Source organism: Arachis ipaensis, chromosome B07, assembly GCF_000816755.2.
Source record: "Arachis ipaensis cultivar K30076 chromosome B07, Araip1.1, whole genome shotgun sequence".
NCBI classification, from domain to species: Eukaryota; Viridiplantae; Streptophyta; class Magnoliopsida; order Fabales; family Fabaceae; genus Arachis; species Arachis ipaensis.
Genome location: NC_029791.2, coordinates 20779729 through 20788830, shown reverse-complemented (window position 1 = coordinate 20788830; position 9102 = coordinate 20779729). Strand labels below are relative to the sequence as shown.

Sequence of the window (9102 nt, the reverse complement as noted above, 5' to 3'; positions counted from 1 at the left end):
TAGACTAATAAAATTAATTTGTGAATTCAAACTTGATCTACTAATAATTCTAGACTTTTAAAATAATTAAATTTCGGTTAAAAGTTAAATTTCGGTTTAATTTAAACATATCAGATTAAATTGTTAAACACGATTTTGTGTCTCTGTGTCTTTATTTTAGTCTTGTCTCTATAAATAAACGCAGCCTAATAGACCGCCTTGTCTATTTTTGCCCGTTAAATGCAATAGTGGCAGAAGGCCACAAAATGGATTTAGTTTGTGTCTTAAATATATTAGGCAGCGAATAGCGACGATAAAGAAGTAGCAGTTTCATGTTTTAATCATATCATTCATAACTTTCATTCAACTTTATTATTATTTCAGCCTCCCAAATAAATGGACAACCTCTTCTTCCTCGTCTCCATTCTGAATTAGTCAAACTTTCACACGCCCAATGAGCCAAGGGAATTTTTTATCTTTTGAAAAAGTACTACTAATTTTTTTATAAAAAGTTTGGGGGGGCCATGGCCCCCCCTTGTCTGAACTAAGCTCCGCCACTGCAAGGGATGTACCATGCAATGCGCCAAACATAAATGATTATATTTCTTTTTTATTTTAGCATTTCTCTAAACTTTCTAATCACAATAATATTGGGGCGGTGTTACCCTTTTCATATAGTACATTATTATTATTGAAAGTTTAGCATATTTAGTTATATTTTATGTTTTGTTTATATTGATTTTTTAATACAACAAAAATATTAAAAATGGCAATAATAATTAAGAACTGAAGAAATTAAATAATAGATGAGGTGTGAATCAATGTATAGTTGTATACGTACATGTTTCACAAATGAAATGTTTACGTAACGTTATTCTTATTAATTATAGGGGTTTTAGTAATATCCCATACTTGGTATTTTGGGAAGATACATATATATAACTTAGAAGGAAAAGTTGACATTGACGTGCATGGATGCGCACATGCACCGCCCCATCTTCAAATCTGAAGTTTCAGTTATGGTGATGATGAAGGTTAGGGTGGTGGTGAATGGTGGTAATAACATGTAGGGTTGGTTTCAGTCAGATAAGGTAATTACATGCATGCACATGATGTGCAAACAATAATTAGGTAGGGAAACAAGAAGGACAACTTTTTGAAATACTATTTCCCGAACTTTTTTTTTATTTAATTTTTCAATTGTTTTCTATTCAACATGTCAATGATTAATTCGCTGTGAATTTAAGTTTCATTTAAAAATTTGTTGTTGACTAATGAATTATTACATATACATCAATATATAATTCGAACTCCTAAATCCTAACACTTAGACTGTATTCGAAAGGAATACTAAAACTGAAAAACAGAGATTAAAAGACTAAAATTAAATTAAATGTCTATATTATGTCTGGTGTAAAATATATAGAATTTCCCTAATATAGTAATATGTATCTATCTTCACGCTAAAGATATATATAGAATACTAGTGATGCTAATGATTATAACATTGTTGGCAAATTAAACCACGTATTTTGTTGTCTATTAATTAGTGTGCAACAACGCTACTCATGAAGAGACGAGTAGTTATGTACTTTTCTTAATAGGTTTCACACCTTACTTAGCCTTAATTAGGCCCTAGCTAGTCGTTATTATATATAATTTCTAATTGTTGTGTGCCTCATACGAGATATCAGCCTAATTATTGTTTGGGTGAAATAGACTGAGTAATTTGTTTCATAATGTTAGTCAACGAGTGTTGCCTTAAATCTTAATAGTTATGCTAAATACAATTTTACAAGTAACAACCTAAGTTTTTATGTATAGAAGAGAATCAAGAGATCAATTTTCAAATATTTTAACACAATTAAAATTTAAAATCTCTATACACTATATTCTTTATTAAAACTTTTAATTGTTTTATTTACCACGACATCACGCAAAGACCTTCCTTTTTCCCTTAGATTCAAGTAATTCTTTATGATTATATATTGTTTTAAATTTAGTTCCGTTAATTTATCCCCTCCAGAAAAAAACCTTAGTTCCCTTAAAATTTTGACTCTGGTTAATTAGTCTGTATCTTTTTTTTAATGGCTATTTTTTCTTGTCCAACCGATTTTTTAATGGCTTTTATAATAACCATTTTGGACAGGATTAAATCAAACCACAAGAATTAAGACTAAGCTGGACTGTACGATAAATTAAATTGGATATTTTTTTTCTTAATATTTTTGGTCATGAAGCTGGATAGTCTTTTTTATATTTTTGGTCAGGAAACTGGATAGTCTAATCTAACCAGTAAACAGAAGAATACCGAATAAGACGAACCAAACCATATTTTCGAAGCACTTTTCAAATATAAGCCATTTTTCTCAAACATGCTTTTTGGACAAATTGATTTTTTTTTTTGAAAGCCTGAGAAGTAACCTATTTCTCACTCGAAAGTGGGCTCCCTCTACCAATTCGGCTCAAATTATATTAACGTCCTCATAAACCATACCCATTATTGTTTAAGCGAGTCCATTTTTCTTAATGTTATGTACATTTTTTTTTAAATTTTTTAAAGCAATCGATAAAAATAAAATATTTACTTTTTATACTATAAAATTACAAGAAATATCATACACAATAGAAGACAAAACTAAAAGACTCACTAAACTTGAACTCTTTTAATGGAATTGTGAAAAATGAAAAAAATGAAAAAATTGAGTAAAAGAAATATAAAATTCATTTTTATTAGTGGATAATAGAGTGAGAAAGGAAAAGAAAGTAAGACGAAGGAGACAGATTGATTGTGTTGTGTGTATAAACAAGTGAGAAAAGAAAAAAAAAGGTTAAGTGAGAGTATGTTTCACATGTAAATTATTTTTGTTTTTGTTATACCTAAGTTTTATGTAGAAGTATATAAAAAAAAGTATATATTTGTTTTGTTCATTTTTAATAAATCGATGGTGGTTCGATTCTAATGGTCTGGGAGCGAAACATACTCCTCTTTTGCAGGTACCAGTTTTTCTATAAGTGCATCAAAGGTCCTCGAATTAGATGAGCATTAAAAGGGAAATGAGTTCGAAAGGTACAAAAGACTGAAAAAAGTGTAAAATAAAGATTTCGAAAAGTAAAATTGACTAAAATTGAAATAGTTTGCATTGAATTTTAAATAAAGCAATTAAAAAGCCTCCGACTGGGTCAAATGACTTTGACATGAAAAGTAAAAGTACTGAAATTTAAATTTGACAATGAAATTAAAATATGCTCTGAAGATAAATTAAACTGGAAAAGATAAAGTTTACAGAAACTGTAAAATTGAAAAGTAAAGACAATGGAAGGAACCCTACAGAAATCGAACTCGAATGCAGACTTAGAAATTCGCTGGGGATGTGAGTGTGGTTGAGTGTATTTCTGGAGAAAAGTTTCAACCCCTGTGCCGTATTGGTTCCTATTATTTATAGCCCTCTTTCCATAACTGATCATTAAAGAATTCGTGCCCCTTCGCGTGCGGAGATTAAGTTAACCGTTCCCACTCTTTTGCCCAAGAGCATTACCAACAAATCCTTAATTCAAAGAAGGCTTTCGATCCCCTTCATTTGTGTAACTGCTCAATTCTCCAATTGAGTAACTGCTCGATTTACCAAAGTATTGAAATCGAAAATGTGCCAAATAATCTCCATTTAATGCTTGCACGTGTATCTCTTTTAGTCCCTGCTTCCATCTCGACACTTTACCAACTTTTTGAATCGGCTTAATCTTTCGAAAATAATTATTTCGACTAACTAATTGCCCCATAGTATTAATGTGTTTGCTTTCGAAGCCACTCATTGGAAAATGAAACACTTAATCCTAATCCAGTCTTTAATTACTTTAATCAGTCATAATTGCCATTTATATTTTCCATCAATTTTAACCTGTTTGACACGCCTCCCACGATTCACAGTCTCTCTCTCCACCACTTCGCCTTCTTCGCAAAGTTACCTCCTTTTTCTTTGAATTCTTTCTGCAATAACGGTTAAACAAGAAAACCCCCTTTAAATTCAAACCTCTCATCTTTGCTTAACTTTCTCGAATTCTTATTCTCTCAACATCTCTTGCATTTCCCCTTCTTGTGCAGCCTCTTTTTTCCATACATTGTTTTCTTTTGCTCACCAATGGCTACTTCTTCATCTCACGTCACTACTCAGGACAAAGGTAAACGTCCTATGATGCCACCACTGGCTCCTCTGGCCTTACATGTACTGAACCAGGTTAATGATGAAGTCATTGATGACCCACAGCTCCAACTCAATGATCCCAGAATCCTTATCCCCTTCACTGTAGATGATGACACCCATTGTTTTGTTGGTCCCATTGAGAGTTTAGAAAGGGCGAACAAGCGACTCCCTTACTTCCCCAATGCTCAAGGGGAAGACTTGTTGATTAATCAGGACCTTAACATCTCCTTTTTTACCAATCAAAAACCCTTCAGGAATAACCCTAAACTTACCCCTCGTGGAACTGACTTTATGGCCTGGCACGAGCGTCTTGAACCAGCGAAGAATGCTACTTGGGGGGCTCTTGGAAGATCTTCTACGACTTTCTCACTTTACTCCTTCAACACTTCCTTGGATGATTGGGGCCGTAACTAATTTCTGGAACAGGACTACCAACAATTTCCACCTTCCTTGTGGGATGATTGGTATGTCACTCCTCGATGTAGCTGTCATCACAGGGCTCCCAATTAGCCCTCCAGATTTTACTTCTGACACGCAACCCAAGCGGCAGTACAGCATTGCTTCTATGACTTCCTACAGCGACTTCATTGCTCACCATATGGGCGCAGAGAATGACCCTGTTACAGATGATGAACATGTTGCCTTTTTATTTTATTGGTTAAACGCATAATCTTCTGCTCTCGAAGTGTTCAAATGTAGAAGCTTTTCCTCCCACTTGCTGCCCTCCTTCATGAAGGGAACAACTTTAATTTGGCAAAGTTACTTCTAGGGCATATTTTCGAAGAGTTTGGCAAGTTTGTCAACCGTCTTCAAAACAATTACTTGATTAGTACGGGAGGTCCTCTCTGGCTTCTCCAACTTTGGCTAAATGCCATTTTCGAAAAATATATGATAAAGCCTAGAGGTGGCGTTTCAGACAAACAGCATATTGAGGGCTTTTAATTGGCTAATTTCAAACCAAATTTTCCAGAAGCTCAATCGGATGAAGATCGATTTTGGGCTATTTTTTTCCTTTTCCATTCTTGTAAAAATTTCCATAATGAGGACCTCAATTTCACCCCTTTTCTGCGTCGAAATTGTGGTCCTGCCTGGCTCGAACATCTCCTCTTCCCTAATGACACCGAAGAGAGTGAACTTGCCAACAGGAGTTGGGCAAGCCTACTAGTTGTGCAAGTGATCCCAACAGGGCTACCTCAACACAAAAAGGAACGTTTCAAAGCCACTTTGTATGCCCCTCACTATACAGCCAGAGAACTAGGCTTCTCCCAAACTATCCCAACTCCACTCCCCAAGAACAGCATACCCTTTTGCCATGTTACTTTGGCTTCGAAGAAAGAGCTTGATGTTTGTTTCTTGAAGAATCAACAACAAAGAGAGGGCTATAATCATCTTATCTATGACCGTAGCTCATCCATTACAAAATCTTGCTTTGACTGGTAGGCTACTTATTATTCTAAGTATAGTCGTACCTTGGAAGAAATCAAGAGTTCTGTTATCCGAGCGGTTCCTACTGTTGAGGGCTCTCCCAAGAAGCCTCTAAAAAGGAAAGCCGAAGCCACAGCTTCTTCACGATAACTACCAAAGAAAGGTCGACGGACTCCTTCGAAGACTTCCAGAAGGGTAACTATACTTTATTTATATATATACATTTTAACCCAAATTCTTTGAAAATCACCTTTGCTTGCAATCCTCTTGATTTCAATCTTTCTTTAGTTACAGTTGCAACCATCAAGCGAGAGCTCTTCTGATGATAGTGAACCATCCATCCAAAATCTCCTTGCTGCATCCTCGAAGTCGGATGATGCAATTGATTCGGACTTGGACTCTCAGTTGATTCAAAGAACAAGACCCGTTCCGGTAACATTATATTGTCTTTGAATATATTAACTCAATCAGAGTAAACCTCGACTGATGTATGTTGTATTTTAGCCTGTCACTGCTGCTCAATCGATCACTTCATCTCTTGTAACTGACCAAACATATCAACAATATCAACAAGATTTAGGGCAGCAAGCATCTCATTCATCAATTCAAACTATTGAATCTGTTGAACCCCTCCAGGTAGCTCCTCCAATTTCAATTGAGACCCAAATAGTTGATTTAACAGGAGAACATGCTCACCATTCTCCAACACAGATCTTAAGTATCGAACATTCTTCTCCACTAAACCACCAAGTTGAAATCTCTATTGGGTTCCAGGTGACTCCTAATTCTGACTCTCCTTCTCGAGTCCCTGAAACTATTGCCCCTGATTTAGGTTCTCCATCCCGAATTCTGGAAACCATCCCGTCACCACAAAGAATTTTCAGTCCACTCAAGGATGCTGAACTTCTAACTTCTCCTGGTTTAGGGTCTGGAGATCTGGGCATAGTCTTTGAATCCACAGATGTTGACCTGATTACACTAGTTACCATCTAGAATAAAGTTGTTCAGGAGGATAAGGTGTCCATTTCTTCCACTGCACTTACAGGTCCTTCTATATCCAATTTCCCACCTAAGCCAAGTATTGGTGCTCGAGAACAACTTTTGGCCCTTCTCAAGCTTCTGGATCATCCACCCGCTGAATGGACAAATAATTCAACCTTGAACTCAATTCTGTTTGATGTCCTAAGTTCATCTCTTGAATTTTAGGTTCCATCCCAATACTTTGCTATAATCAGCTAATTCATAAAAGTTGCTAACAGGTGTGTATCTGCTCAAGATAAGCTACAAGAGGTCAAAGATAAAGTAGCTAAAATTCGGTCTGAATCAGATAGCTATACTGCAGTTCTCCAGCCTATAAAAGCTTCTCGTGAAGAGTTTGACTTAAGAATCTCTCAAGCCTTTTCTGCTCAAGCTTATTATGACAAGGAAGAAAGAGAACTTGAAACAGAATTGGCTCAAATCAATGAGAAACTTGCCAAAATTGAAAAGAGGAAGGCTGATATAGCAACACCTCTAGCCACTATCCAACATAAGAACCAAAAGCTCATACAAGAAATTCGTTCCATTGAGGCCAAATAAGAAGAATGTGAAAAGCAACTTGGCAAGGCCTAATATGAAGAATATGAGTAAATCGATGCACTTTCGACTCTGGATAGTGAAAGGGTTAAGCTACGTTCAGACTTAGCAAAGCTTATGGCACCTTAACTTTCTCCTCCTTAGGGTTCAATGCTTGTAATGATTTCCTTTTGTTTTTATCCTCAGACTTATGCATTTCAATTCTGAGTTAACAAACAATGATATAGCTTTAAATACTTTCCATTTATTGAATTAATTACATTTCCATAATCGATATCTTTGACTCGATATGCATTTTCAGAATATAATACAATTACTGATTGTTCCATGACTGAGGTGTTTAACCTTACTGACTTAGAAAATATTGTGTAATTTTCAGCCACCCAGGTTCAGCTTTTATGATGCGGCAAAGCCAATGTATACATTAAGAAGAAACCTGCCTCCATCAAAGATTGACAACAGCAAGGTCAGTCAGTATCTAGTATTCACATGAACATATATTGTAAGAAATCAACAATAAGAAGCACAAAAACCATTGCACATACTGATGGATATGGACTTAATTAATTTATACAAAAAACAAGAAAATTCATAAATCATGTATTATTGCATGCCTTTGTTATCATCTAAGGATGGAAATCACTATTATTTTCTGCTCTCAAATCTCAAATTTCATATTTTAGTTGTCCTTATGCAGATTGTTGATTCAATTATATCACATGGGAGCTTTGTGGATAGTTCGTTCATAGAGCATAGTGTGGTTGGAATCAGATCTAGACTAAACTCAAATGTTCACTTAAAGGTTCCGTGTAACAATTCTAGTTACAGAAGATACCAACGCAATGCATTTTTTCACTAGCACTACTATAAACACCTGATTTATCAGTAGCAATTCTCAAATTCATAGGTTAAACATTTTAGAAATTTTTGTTAACTAGAAATATGCACAATACATACTCTTCGTCGATGCAGGATACTGTGATGCTTCGTGCTGATTTCTACAAAACAAAATTAGAAGTGACAGCATTATTAGTCGAGGGAAGAGTTCCTATAGGGATAGGAGAAAATATAAAAAATCAAGTACACACTGCAACTCTCACTTTCTTAATATTTGTCCATTGGTTCCTCTTTTCATATGTTCTCACTTCTTTCTTGTCACAAATGCAGAGACTGTATTATTGACAAAATGCTAGAATTGGAAAGAATGTTGTAATCGCAAATAAGGATGTAAGCTTTGTGAAACTAAGCTATGATAGATTTTTTCTGAGATATGAGATCAGAGAAACAACTTAATACAAGTAAGCAATAGAAGATCTGAGATCGGAGAGAGAGAGAGAGAGAGAGAGAGAGAGAGAGAGAGAGAGAGAGAGAGAGAGAGAAAGAAAAGAAGATCCAAGATCCGAAAGAAGACCTGAGATCGTCGACTGGTTGAACAGTATCATCCCAACCGGTCTTCTGTAATCGGCGTCAATCACCCCCGCACCAACGTCAATCGAATGCTTCAACGCAAAACCCAATCGCAGAGTTGCAGAGAAACAAAAATCCCCAAAAATCAGCACCAAAAACAATTTTGAAACCGTAACCCCAACAAAAACAAAGAAATCGGTAATTTAATCACCAATGCAGGCATAGGTGCCTTCTGGAATCGAAATGCTGCGGTCAGTAGCCACCAGAGTCTTGCCTCTCGCCGAAATCTTCGTCTCCACAGCACTAATAGAAAAAACAAAATAAAATAGAATTTTAGTTTCGGTTTCGGCTTCTCTAACAGAGTAATTGTTTCAGTTTAACTTGAGAGGGAGAGGTACATGGAGAGATCATAACCGGCAGAGAGAGGAGAAGCCCTAGAGGGAAGAACGGCGTTGTCGGAGAGCTTCTTTACATGGAGGAGACGAAGGAGAGATAGAAGGGAGATCGAGAGCGT

General features: G+C 35.8%; 1 long non-coding RNA gene across 1 annotated transcript; it reads right to left on the bottom strand.

The window, feature by feature from the left end:
• Window positions 7516-9102, bottom strand: LOC107606881. Its single transcript, XR_002350690.1, has 4 exons — window positions 8987-9102; window positions 8282-8891; window positions 8139-8179; window positions 7516-7617 (listed from the first exon to the last, which is right to left on the bottom strand). It is a non-coding gene; the product is annotated as an uncharacterized LOC107606881 (long non-coding RNA).